This window comes from Spermophilus citellus (genome assembly GCF_964194105.1).
Source record: "Spermophilus citellus genome assembly, chromosome: 13".
Taxonomy (NCBI): Eukaryota; Metazoa; Chordata; class Mammalia; order Rodentia; family Sciuridae; genus Spermophilus; species Spermophilus citellus.
Window position 1 is genome coordinate 45737203 of NC_138193.1, and position 14043 is coordinate 45751245.

General features: G+C 35.1%; 1 pseudogene across 1 annotated transcript in view; it reads left to right on the forward strand.

The window, feature by feature from the left end:
* The first annotated feature begins 837 nt into the window (after positions 1-837).
* LOC308632756 (enolase-phosphatase E1-like) overlaps positions 838-14043 on the forward strand; it is a 98911-nt pseudogene continuing 85705 nt past the window's right edge. Inside the window, exon 1 of the transcript in view lies at positions 838-998. The product of the transcript in view is annotated as an enolase-phosphatase E1-like (transcript). The remainder of the gene's footprint in view (positions 999-14043) is intronic.

The following is a 14043-nucleotide window of genomic DNA, read 5'->3' on the forward strand; positions in this document are numbered from 1 at the left end:
AGCCACATCCCCAGCCAGAACATGAATTCTTGAGGAAGAAACTGAAAATATATCCAAACCACAGCAACATATAAAAATTGGAAAAAGGTATATATTGCTAACACTGATCAAAAGAAAGCTGGAATGTCTATGTCAATGTCAGAGAAGTAGATTCAGAGCACAATTTCTTACCAGGAAAACTTGCCTGACAAAAGGGGCAAGTTCATCAAGATAGTTTTAACAATCCCAGCCAGTCACAGCGGCACACGCCTATAATCCCAATGGTTAAGGAGGCTGAGGCAGGAGGATCATGAGTTCAAAGCCAGTCTCAGCAAAAGCAAGGCACTAAGCAACTCATGGAGACCCTGTCTGTAAATAAAATATAACAATTAGGGAGGCAGGAAGATGTCAGAATAGAGGAAGTCCTGTTTCTGGCTGCTTTGTGACATGAATCCAAAAAAGCAGAAAGGCAGCTTCTCCACAAGGTCTCCCCTAGATGAAACACAACATCTCAGAGGGTGTGAGAAGACCCCCCTAGACAGTGGATTTTCACAGAAATCACCAGCACTGTGACCACCCGGGCAGAAATCAGAGCCTCTGGGCTCAAGTAAGTCTCCAGACTCTGGACCCAAAGCCCATAGTTCTAGCTCACACAGAGCTCACAAGCAACTTAGCAGAAACACCTATCAGCATCTCTGCAGAACTCCAGATTGTGTTCCACTCCCACACAGGTCACTAGGCTGCTACCTATCCACAGCACAAGGCCATAGCCCAGCTTCCTCCACCTCACCAGACACCCTGGTGCTGGAAGCTGACAGACTCCATCTTGGAAAAGTCCCTAACCATTTTGTGGCAGACATGGCTATCAAATCAGATCGCCATTTGAGCAGGTATCTGATTTCCAATTCCTCTCCTCTCCCCAATGGTGTTAACTCTACACAGTGGCCACCCAACACAAGAAGGGCTGTCAGTTGGACAGGAGTTCAGTGCGAACAGGGAACAGGGCGCTGCTACCTGATGTGAGCCTGGGGGTGAGAGGTCCCGCAGTTGGGATCTGATGAGTAAGAGGGATGAGAGGACCAATGTCTGGAGCATAACAGAGAGACAGGATCTGGGAAATCTCAAGGCAAGATAGGGAGACGATACCAGGGGCTCAAGTAAGACAAGTGGTCACAAAAAGACCCGTGAGACATTATTTCCCTGCTGGAACTGATGGGCGGCACTCCCTGCTTCCAGATGCTCCACATCAGGTCCAGTCTTCACACTGTGGTTACCTACACCATCCTGAGGGCAGAGACACCTACTGGATGAGACAACCCCACCTACTGGATGAGAAGAGAAAGAAATAGATCTCTAAGAGGCTTTTTTTTCCTCTTCTTCTTTCTCTTCTACCCTTCTATCCTCTGGCCCTCACATCCCCAACATATGTAAAACCAAGAACTTTGCATGAAATAGAACATTAAGGACTGAGTCACCTAAAAAATATAATATAGAGGAATTGCATGAGCCCTTTTTCTTCTTCTTCTTTTTCTTTTTTTCCTCTCTTTTCTTTCTTCTTTCCCCTTTTTTCTCTTTCTCCTTTCTATAAACATATGTGTGTTGTTTTATGAACTCTACTGTCTTCCCATGTAATTGTCTACTCCAAATTACCTCCTATCTATTCTCCTACAACTAACCCTCATCACTAGATTTCTCCTTCACATTTCCTAACATACATTTACTCTATTTACTCACATCTTCTCCCCTCAACATATCATCCTATGCCTGACCCTCTGGTCATTGTGCACCACCAGAAACTGCAAACCTTTTCATGAAACTACTGATTATATTTTAAATAATAATTGAATCCAACATTTCTGGACATTGAGACTAAACAGTAAATGTCTTAATAACAACAATTTGTTCGTAGGTAATGTATTATTGATATTGGGATCTGTTAACATTGTCCTTGCCCACAAAAAAGAGATGTTGAAACCCCTACAAGAGCACTACAAATCTATAGGGTAAAAACAATAACACATCAGATCCACAGAGCTAGAAAGGAAGACACATGAGAATCATGAGAAGACAAGGGAAGAAAGTACCACAAACAAATCAAAACAACACATTATTAGACGCATTAGCAGCTACAGCAGAAAAAATTACAGAGAAAGATCTCAGGATATACATGGGTAAAATATTTTGGGATCTCAAAAAAGAAATGAGAGAACAAATACATGCAGTGAAAGATCACTTTGACAATGAGCTACATAAACAAATTCAAGAAGCATAAGATTACTGCAACAGGGAGATAGAGGTAATAAACCAAGTTAAAAACTCAAATGAAAGCATCAGCAACAGAGTAGACCACTTAGAAGATAGGATATTAGACAATGAAGATCAAATATCATCTTGAGAAGAACATAGACCACACAGCAAAAATGATAAGACACCATGAGCAGAACATTCAAGAAATATGGGATAGCATAAAAAGACCAAATATGTTATTGAGATAGAGGAAAGCATAGAGGTCAAAACCAAAGAAATGAACAATTTATCTAATGAAATAATATTATGAAGAATGAATTGAAAATCCAAATTCAAGAAGCCTAAAGGACAACAAATGTACACATTCACAATAGACCCACACCAAGGCACATTATAATGAAAATGCCCAACTTACAGAATAAGGAGAGAATTTTAAAAGCCACAAGAGAAAGGAATCAGATTACATATAAGGGAAAATCAATTAGGAAAGACAACAATCATAACAAGACATAACAATCATAAATATATATGCCCCAAACAATGGTGCAGCTATGTTCATCAAACAAACTCTTCTCAAGTTCAAGAGTCAAATTGACCACAACAAAATAAACTTGGGTGACTTTAATACACCTCTCTCACTACTGGTTAGATATTTCAAACAAAAGTTGAATAAAGAAACTATAGAACTCAATAACACAATCAATAATTTAGACTTAACTGATATATAGAGAACATTTAAACCTGTATCAAGCGGATACACTTTCTTCTCAGCAGCACATGGATTCTTCACTAAAATAGACCATATATTATGTCACAAAGCAACTCTTAGCAAATACAAAAAAGTAGAGATACTATCATGCATTTTTTTCAGATCATAATGGAATGACATTGGAAATCAATGGCAAAATGAAAAATAAAAATTTCTGCATCACCTGGAGACTAAACAATATGCTACTGAATGAACAATGTGTTACAGAAGAAATCAAGGGGGAGATTTTAAAAGTCTTAGAGATAAGTGAGAATATGGACAAAATATATCAAAATCTTTGGGACACTATCAAAGTAGTCCTAAGAGGAAAATTCATTGCATGGAGTTCATCCCCTAAATAAGAAAAAGTCAACAATAAATGACCTCACAGTACATCTGAAAGCCCTAGAAAAAGAAGAACAAACCAGCAGCTAAAGCATTAGAAGGCAAGAAATAATTAAAATTAGAGCTGAAATCAATAAAATTGAAACAAAAGAAACAAAAAAGAAACAATTGAAAAAATTGACAAAACAAAAAGTTGGCTCTTTGAAAAAATAAATAAAATTGACAGACCCTTAGCTACCCTAATGAAGAGGAGAGAACTCAAATTATCAGCATACATGATAAAAAAGGTAATATCACAACAGACACTATAGAAATATAGATGATAATTAGAAATTATTTTTAAATCTTATACTCCAATAAAATAGAAGACATCAAAGGGATTGACAGATTTCTTGTCAGACGATTTGCACAGAATTAGTGAGGAAGATATATACAATTTAAACAGACCAATATCAAGTTAGAAGAAGCCATCAAATGCTTACCAACCAAGAAAAGCCCAGGACCAGATGGATACACAGCCAAATTCTATAAAGAAGTTCTTTAAAGAAGAACTAAAACCAATACTCTTCCATTTATTTAGGAAATAGAAAAAGAGGCAGTAATTCCAAATTTATTCTATGGAGGTCAATATCATCCTGATCCCAAAACCAGGCAAAGACACATCAAATAAAGAAAACTTCAGACAAATATTTCTAATGAATATAGATGCAAAAATTCTCAATAAAATTCTGGCATATTGAATACAAATCATATCAAAAAGTTTGTGCACCATGATCAAGTGGGATTCATCCCAGGGATTCAAGGTCAGTTCAACATATGGAAATCAATAAATGCAATTATTAATATCAATTGATTCAAAGATAAGAATCATATGATCATATCAATAGACACGGAAAAAGCATTTGACAAAATACAGCACCTCTTTATGTTCAAAACACTATAAAAACTAGGGATAAGAAGAACATATCTCAACATCATAAAGGATATCTATGCTAAGCCTCAGGCCAACATCATTCTAAACAGAGAAAAATTGAAGGCATTCCCTCTAAAAACTGGAAAAAAACTGGGATGCCCTCTCTCACCACTTCTATTCAACATAGTTCTTGAAACACTGGCCAGAGCAATTAGACAGACAAAATAAATCAAAGGGTTATGTATAGAAAAAGAAGAACTTAAATTAGCGCTATTTGCTGATGATATGATTCTATACCTAGAAGAACCAAAATACTCCACCAGAAAACTTCTAGAACTAGTAAATGAATTCAGCAAAGTAGCAGGATATAACACCAACAACCATAAATCAAAGGTATTTCTGTATATCAGTGACCAAGCCTCTGAGAAGGAAATGAGAAAATCTACCCCATTCACAATAACATCAAAAAAAAAAAAAAGATACTTGGGAGTCAACTTAATCAAAGAGCTGAAAGATCTATACAATGAAAACTATAGAACCCTAAAGAAAGAAATCAAAGAAGACCTTAGAAGATGGAAAGATCTACCTTGCTCTTGGATAGGCAGAATTAATATTATCAAAATGACCATACTACCAAAACTACTATACAGATTAATGCAATTCCTATCAAAATCCCAATGGCATCCTTCATCGAAATAGAAAAAGCAATCACCTGGAAAAATAAGAAACCCAGAATAGCTAAAGCAATCCTTAGCAGGAAGAGCGAAGCAGGTGGCATCACTATACCAGACTTTAAACTATACTACAGAGCAATAGTAACAAAAACAGCATGGTATTGGCACCAAAACAGACTGGTAGACCACTGGTACCCAATAGAGGACAAAGGATCTAACCCACAAAATTACAATTATCTTATATCAGACAAAGGTACCAAAATCATGCACTGGAGAAAAGATAGCCTCTTCGAAAAATGGTACTGGGAAAACTAGAAGTCCATATGCAACAAAATGAAATTAAATCCCGATCTCTCACCATGCACAACACTTAACTCAAAATGGATTAAAGACCTAGGAATTAAACCAGAAACTCTGTATCTAATAAAAGAAAAAGTGGGCCCTAATCTTCATCACGTGGGGCTAGGCCACAACTTCCTTAATAAGACTCTGATAGCACAAGAATTAAAACCAAGAATCAATAAATGGAATGGACACAAGCTAAAAAGTTTCTTCTCAGCAAAAGAAACAATCTGTGAGGTGAACAGAGAGCCTACATCCTGGGAGCAAATTTTTACCCCTCACACATCAGATAGAGCACTAATCTCTAGGGTATATAAAGACTTCAAAAAGCTAAACACTGAATAAACAAATAAACCAATCAACAAATGGGCCAAGGATCTGAGCAGACACTTCTCAGAAGAGGACATACAATCAATCAACAAATATATGAAGAAATATTCATCATTTCTAGCAATTAGAGAAATGCAAATAAAAACTACTCTGGTAGTCATCAAGTCATCTCATTCCAGTCAGAATGGCAGCTATTATGAAGACAGACAACAATAAGTGTTGGGGAGGAGGTGGGGAAAAAGGCACACTCATACACTGCTGGTGAGACTACAAATTGGTGCAGCCAATATAGAAAGCAGCATGGAGAGTCCTTGGAAATCTGGGAATGGAACCACCATTTGACCCAGCTATCCCTCTTCTCAGTCTATACCCAAAGGACTTAAAAACAGCATACTACAGGGACACAGCCACATCAATGTTTATAGCAGCATAATTCACAATAGCTAAACTGTGGAGCTATCCTAGATGCCCTTCAGTGGATGAATGGATAAAAAAATGTGTCATATGTACACAATGGAATTTTACTCAGTAATAGAAGAGAATAAAATCATGGCATTTGCAGGGAAATGGATGGCATTGGAGAAGATAATGCTAAGTGAAGTTAGCCAATCCACAAAAAACAAATGCTGAATGTTTTCTCTGATATAAGGAGGCTGACTCATAGTGGGGTAGGGAGGGGAAACATGAGAGGATTAGATGAATTCTAGATAGGGAAGAGGGGAGGGAGGGAAAGGGAGGAGGCAGGGGATTAGCAAGGGTGGTGGAATGTGATGGACATCATTATCCAAAGTACATGTATGAAGACACAAACTGGTGTCAACCTACTTTATATACAAACAGAAATATAAAAAATAGTGGTATATATGTGTAATAAGAATTGTAATGCAAAAAAAAGTACATGTATAAAGACATAAATTGCCATGAACATACTTTATATATAAAGATATGAAAAATTGTGTAATATGTGTAATAAGAATTGTAATGCATTCCTATGTTGTAGTATTTAAAAAAATAAAATCAATTAAAAATAAATAAATAAATAAAATACAAAAAACGACTAGGAATGTGGCTCAGTGATTAAGTGCCCTTTGGTTAAATCCCTGGTGTCAAAAAGAAAGAAGATAAAAGAAATAGAAAAATAATAAAAATTAGATAGGAAATCAATGAAACAGAACACCAAGTAATAAAGCAGACAAGAGATAGAGAAAATAATAGCAACAAAATACCATTGCACACCTATTAGAATATAAAATATAAAATACTATCTATAACAACTATTGCCAAGGATACAGAACTACTGAAAGTCTCATACTCTACCAGTACAAATATAAAATTATGCCAACTGAAGAATAGTTAGCATTTCATATAAAAGTTAAACACACTCCATATGACCCAGCTAGTTTAATCCTGCATATTTATCCAAGAGAAATACTGCATATACCCACATGAAGTCTTCCATGTGAATGTTTATGACAACTTTATTCGCAGTGGTCAAATATAAGAAGTAACTCAAATGTCCTTCAAGTGAGGAATGAAAAAATTGTGGTATACCTACACAATAAGAGGCTACTCACCAATGAAAACACTTGAATTATTGATTCATGCAACAAACTAAGTATGCTGAGTGGAAAAAAAAAGCCAGCAAAAAAAAAAAAGTACATGTTTTAAAAACCAATTATATAAAATCTGGAAAATGCAAGTCAATCTACAATGAGGAAAAAACAAAACACCAACTGCTTAGTAATAACAAAAGGGAAAAAGTTTGGGAAAAGCAGAGTAGGAAAGGGCAGGAGGAAACTTTAGAGGGTGTGCACACAGGTCTTGATTGTGTTGTTTAATGTGCACATACAGATGCCAAAAGATATCAAGTGATGTGCTTTAAACATTTGCAATGTATTGTATGTCAACTTGACTTCAATAAAGATGTGTGTGTTCATTTAACAACCTGGTTGAGCAAAAAAATAAGAAAGTAAGTAGGATAAGATAGGAAGGCCATCAAGAAAACTCATATTTAAAAAAAAAACATTAAAATTAACATTAGACACAATAAAATACACATAAAATCCTTAGTCATTTATTTCTGAGGCATCAAAAAATGCCAAAAGAAAATCTAATTTATTAATAAAAGCAAAGTTACAACATTGGAAAAGTTGATCTCAAAAAAATTAAAAGAATAAAATAAATTGAAATAATAATGCCTAAATATAAATTAGAATAAATCACTTATTGGCCAAAGGAAGATGTGAATTCATAGGTCACAAATTTAGTAATATAGTAGGATAATGGGAAATAAGAATAAAGTTAGAAGGCAAAAGAAAGATTAACTTTTGTCTTAGTCAGCTTTTTCACTTCTGTTACCAAAAGGCCTGATATGTTTATGACATCACGGACGTCTTAGTCCATAGATGGCAGTCTCCATTCCTTAGGGCCTAAGATGAGGCAGAACATTATGGCAGAAAAGCATCATAGAGGGGAGTGGCTCAGGACATCGCCAGGGAGCAGCAAGAGTACTCACTCAGCAAGGACAAAATATATATCCCATCTCCTCCAGCCACACTTTACCTGCCTTCAGTTACCACCCAGTTTATCCCTATCAGGGCATTAATGTACTCACTGATCCGGTTAAGGCACTCATAAACCAATCATTTCACCTCTAAACCCCAAGTTTCTTCAGCACACTTAAATACAAGAAGATAATGAAACAATCTTGAGCAAGAGGTAATTGTGTGGCCCACAGAAAGGTAAGTTTAACCCATAAAAACAAAGAGAATGAGGCCCAGTGTGCCATTTGTACAGAATAGAGAACATTTAGGCTGGCTTGATACTATAAGATAGAAGTCTTTTCAAAGACTTTATCTATCACCATCAGTCTGAAAAAAATTTTTTACCAAAATTTAAATCTAATCACATTGTAATTCCCATCCCAAGGCATGCAGAGGTTATTCATTGCCTTCAGAAAAAAAAAACTTTTTTAAGTATTTAAAAATGACACAGAAGGACACACAGACCTGATCCCCAAGTGCATTTTCAGCCACACTACTCCGCTGCAGGTCTGTAATTTGTAGCTCTGATGGTCTGCTCACATTTCTCCAGGCAAACCATTTTCTCTACTTGTTTGTGTTTTGTTTCTACTTTCCTTTCCCAATTGAGTATCTTCTGCGTTTGCCCATTTTAAAACTCATTTTAATGTGTTCTTTGTCTTGAAAATGTTTACCAACAGTGCCAGGCCTAGATAAATATTAGAAAATATTTTCTGTCACCATTTTCTATTTTCCCATGAAAAAGTAATCTTTGATATGTCATTATTCATAATGTTTGGGATCATTGATTATCATTGGCCTTAATTTTTGGTCTTAATATCTTCTATAAGAAATGAGACAATTTAAGGGATGGATCGTGAGCATTACTCTTTTTTTCAGAACATGCAATAGACATGCAATAGTTTTGTATAAGTCATTTTTAATAAGTATTCATGGAATAAATGAATACATGGATAACACTAAAATTTGCACCTACTTCCAAATGTTATTTCATTACTTTAGTATTTCACAGAAAGTATTTTCTTTAATATCATCCTATTTCCTATTGTTCTGCCTTGAGATAAATTATTCATCCTAATCTTCACAAAACTCTTCTCTCTTAAAAGATCATCATTATTGTTCATTCAAAGGATAAATCTCTATGAGAATAAGCAGAGAATAATTAGAAGCTGGAAGGTGAACATTACTGTATCATACAAAAACATGAGGACATACAGGTCTTAACCAGCAGAGTGAAGAATCCTAGTTGAACTAGAATATTTAGTAGGTATCCTAGAAGATTCATATCAGAGTAGTAGGGCTAAACCGGTTCTAAATGTAAACAAAGGGCAATTTTTCCCACCTGTGGACGTTGTAATGATTAGAGTCATTTTCTGTCATCTCAATATGTAGGGAGGAATAGTGTATATGAGGTGAGTGGAGGTCTCAGATGCTGCTAAATATCCCACCACTCTCAGGACAACTTCTCAACACAGAGAATTATCTTGCACCAAATGCCATTAATGTTGAGGTTGAGAAATTATGACCTAGATCAGAAGCTACTACTCTATATCTTCCCTATCAAAGGCTGACATTTTGAAAGGATCAAATCAATTGGCAAGGAACAGCCTTCCAGATTGAAGGTGAATAGTCTTAAATGAAAAGGGCCAAATGCAGAATTCAAACAACAGACGATTCTCAATATCCAGTACTCAACAAAAAATACAGAAAGCAAGAAATATGACCTACAAGTAGAAGGAAAATCAGATGAAAAACAGCAATGGGAAATGGCAGAGATTATGGAATGAGTACAGCAAAATCTTTACACAGAACTTTAATAGGAACCTCACACAACTTTTATAAATATGACTGAAGAATTAAAGAAAGAGATAAGCATAATTAGGAGAGTCATTATGGAATTAAAAAACACCAAATAGAACTTTGAATTTTAAATTTTACTAGAAAATATTAATAGTAATCTGTTATTGCAAAAAAAATTCTCATTGACCCTGAAGACATAGCTAAAACATAGAAAAAATTTAAAAAATAAGGTTAAGATTAAAGATCCAAAAAAGAGAACCTCAGTAATTGCAGACAAATAGCAAATGCTATAATATATATGCATTCAGTTGGGGTACAGGAAGAAAAGAGAGACAAGAAAATGTATTTGAATAACTACTAGCCAACAACCACAAAAACCACCAAATTTGATGGAAATCATAAACTTACAAATCTAAGAACATTCTAATCAATAATAATAGAACAACCATATCTTTCAGATGAATCTGGGTCATTCACCAAAACAAACCATTTTCTGAGTTTTTAAAAAAATCAATAAATTGGAAAATTTACATTATATTGAGTATTTAGTCTTAAGCTAGGTGCTAAAATAAATATTTTTAAATCCTTATACATGTAGAAATTTATAAATAATGTATTTCAAAGTAGCCACAAGTCAATGAGAAAAATTGCAAAGAAAATTAGAAAACATACTGAAATATTTTAAATGGAATGAAAACTAAAATAAAACAAATTCAATTCACTGCTTTTGGTTCCTACTCTAGAATATTGAAACCTGGAAAGAATTTAGCTTCTAACTGAAAATTAAAAGGAAATAAAGAAAAAGAAAATAAACCCCAATAAACCATATATGTCTTAGTTTTTCTGACCTGTAAAGAGATCTTAGGTCAGAAGATAAATATTTCACACTCTAAGAAAAGACAGGAAGATATAAAGGCATGAATAATGAGCTTTGACTTAACTAAAGTTCACACAAGAAAGAAGAGTAAGCTGGAAGAGTTCAGCTAGTTGTCATTGGCTAATTGGTGGAGATCAAGTGTGCACTGAAGGACAGAATGTTATGCTCCCTGAAAGCCAAAGAAATGGGGTGAGTCTGCCCACTGGGACATCTAGTAGTTTCCTGGGGCTATTATAACAAAATGCCATAAACAGCATGCTGAAAACAAAAAAATTATTCTTTCACACTTTTGAAAGCTTTATGTTCTAAATAAGTGTGCCAATAGGACATGGTTCTCTGTGTTTAGGGGATAAATCCTTCCTTGCCAATCTCAGCTTCTGGAAACCCCAAACATTTCTTGGTTTGCAGCAGAAAAACTCCCAGTCCTTCCATCTTCCCAAGGCCTTCTTCTGTCTTGCTCTCATTTTAAAGTTTGGTGTATTTTAATTGAAAAATAACAATTTTATGAATTTATAGGGTATAAGGTAATATTTCAATACATGCATGCAATGATAAATGATTGAATCAGGCTAATAAACCTCTACCACCTTAAATACTTATTTCATTGTGGTGTGAATATGTAAATCCACATTAAGGTATTTTTTGAAGTATGTAATGTACATATGCATACATAGTTCTAAAATATATGTGTATATTTTTATAGGTAAACATATACAATATGGTGCTGATAGTCACCCTGCATATGGGGAAACTAAACAAGTTGAATTCATAGTAGATACTTAACTAGTGGTTACCAGAGGCTAGAGTAAAAGTCAAAGGGGAAAGGGGAGATGTTGATTTCCCTTCTTTTAAAGATATCAGTCATATCAATTTGAGTATGACCTCATCTGAACTCTTTATCCACAGTGATCCTATTTCCAAATAAGGTCACATTCTAAGGAAATGGAACTTAGGATTTTGGCATCTCTTTGGGGACAAAAGAATCCAACTCCTAACAAAGCTCAAAGAAATGTTTGAGAAGATCCCTAAGACCTAAGAGAGGTAGAATGTCAATCCTTCTGCCCCGGGAGATAAAAGAAACGCCACCCAAATCTTTCTCTTTTGTCTCCCCAATAATTTTTTTTTAAAAGACATAATCTGTTTAGAAGGAAAACTGTCCCCCCAGGTATTAAAGTAAGAAAACAGAAAAAAATTCTTCCTAGCTATAGTAGGTACTGTTGGAAATATTCTTTTTAGACAGTCCCATTCTTAAACAAGTATAAGAAAGTGTGTGTGTGTGTGTGTGTGTGTGTGTGTGTGTGTGTGTGTTGATCATAGGAAACACAATTGATTAGCTTTAGTCATTTGGAATTCAGTACAAATCTGGTTTCTTGCATCAGCCAGGATTGGGTAGAAAGAGACAGAATTTTCTTAAGTTGAACCTCCAGCATCACATTTTAGCAGACAGCATAACTCCATTTTTCACACTAGAGTGTTTTGATCATCAGTCAATTTTTATTTTAAGTAAAAGTATATTGACAGCAGAGTTCTGGAGTGTCATCTTTAGGCGAATGTCTGGCTCTGGGATGGGCTTGTTCTCTCATTGAAAGAGCCATTGCTGTGATCCATCAAACAGCATTTCATTCTATACATATTTAAAACCCATCCTTCATGAGAAATGGTGGTGTTGCAGAATCATTCTCACCGTGGCAAGGCAAGATATTAATGGCCCCTGCTGCCTTTCCCTGAATCATCTCCAGAATATGCCATGAATCAAACAAAAAATTAGCATTGAACCAAAAAAAAAATTCATAATGGAGGGGTCAGTGGCAGTAGGTAGAGAGAATTTTCTTTTCCACTTTCTGATAGTCCCTTAATTAGTACACTGATATTGTAAATTCTAAAACATGAAACCAATAGTGTTACTTACTAGCTTAAATGTTATTCTTAAAATGAATAGCAATAATATTTGTAAAGCATTTATACTTATAATAATTTTGAAAATATAAGTCTTTGTTCAGACAAGTTTCAAATATGTGAATTAGATTTTGGTCCTGTTGAAAGTGCATCTGTCAGTCATTAGTGTCAATGAGACAGAATGACCCACATATTCTCCTATGCCCTCTGTCTCTCTGGTAACATCTGAGGCTATGAGAGAGGTACAATCATTCATTCGAATAGCATCAGGATTAAAAGTCTAATGGCTCATCTTTTTTTTTTTTTAATAAAATGTGCTATTTAGCACACTTAAGGATTCAGAGCTATCATGGCAAAGATGGGATGACAGGTACATTTTAGCCCTGGACCATTTTGAAAATGTGAAATGTTATTGACCTCATTTCTTCCCACCTGATTTTTACCTTAGATAAAGTCTACTAAGCTCTTTTTATGTGTCAGGAATTCTCTATTAATCTTAATCTTTCTCTCTCTCTCTCTCTCTCTCTCTCTCTCTCTCTCTCTCTCTCTCTCTCTCTCTCCTTTTCTTCTTTCTTTCTTGTACTGGGCATTGAACCCAGGGGTCCTTAACCACTGAGTCACATCCCCAGCCCTTTTTCATGTTTTATTCAAAGACAGGGTCTCACTGAGTTGCTTACGGCCTCAATAAGTTCCTGAGTCTGGCTTTGAATTTGCGATCCTCCTGCTTCAGCCTCCTGAGTCTCTGAGATTATAGGTGTGTGCCACCATGCCTGGCCTGATTGGTCCTAAAAATAAATAATTTCATTTAATCGTCCTGGCTGCTTTGGAGTAAATACTGTTATTATCTTCATTTTTCATTTTACATACCTCAGGTTATAGATGTATTTTAGTATGTCCCCACAGCTTTCTAACTTCTCTTAGATCTTGATATCTTGATAATATTCCCAAATCATCATAAATGTTCATATCATCCACAAAAATCATCATACATACTTAAATATCCCAAAAGATATTGTATAGTGTTTGGGCTAATTTCTGCTAATTGATGAAAGAACTATCTAAAACAACTGTTTTGAGTTTCCCAAGAAATGAATAATTGATTTTAAGAATGAACTATTAAAATAAATTAGTGTATGTAACAATGATAAAAATTCTCAGTATCTTACAAAATCAAAGAGTTTTTTTTTTTTTTGTAGCTCATATTTTTCCCCATAGAAGTTCATCTGGGACTCTAGATCTTCCTCACTCTATATGCATCCTGGGGTACACCTTTGTCATGGCAGAAGGACTGGAGAGGAGGGAAATCCACAAAATATTTCTTACAGCTTCAGGTAAAAAGTGCATTATATCAT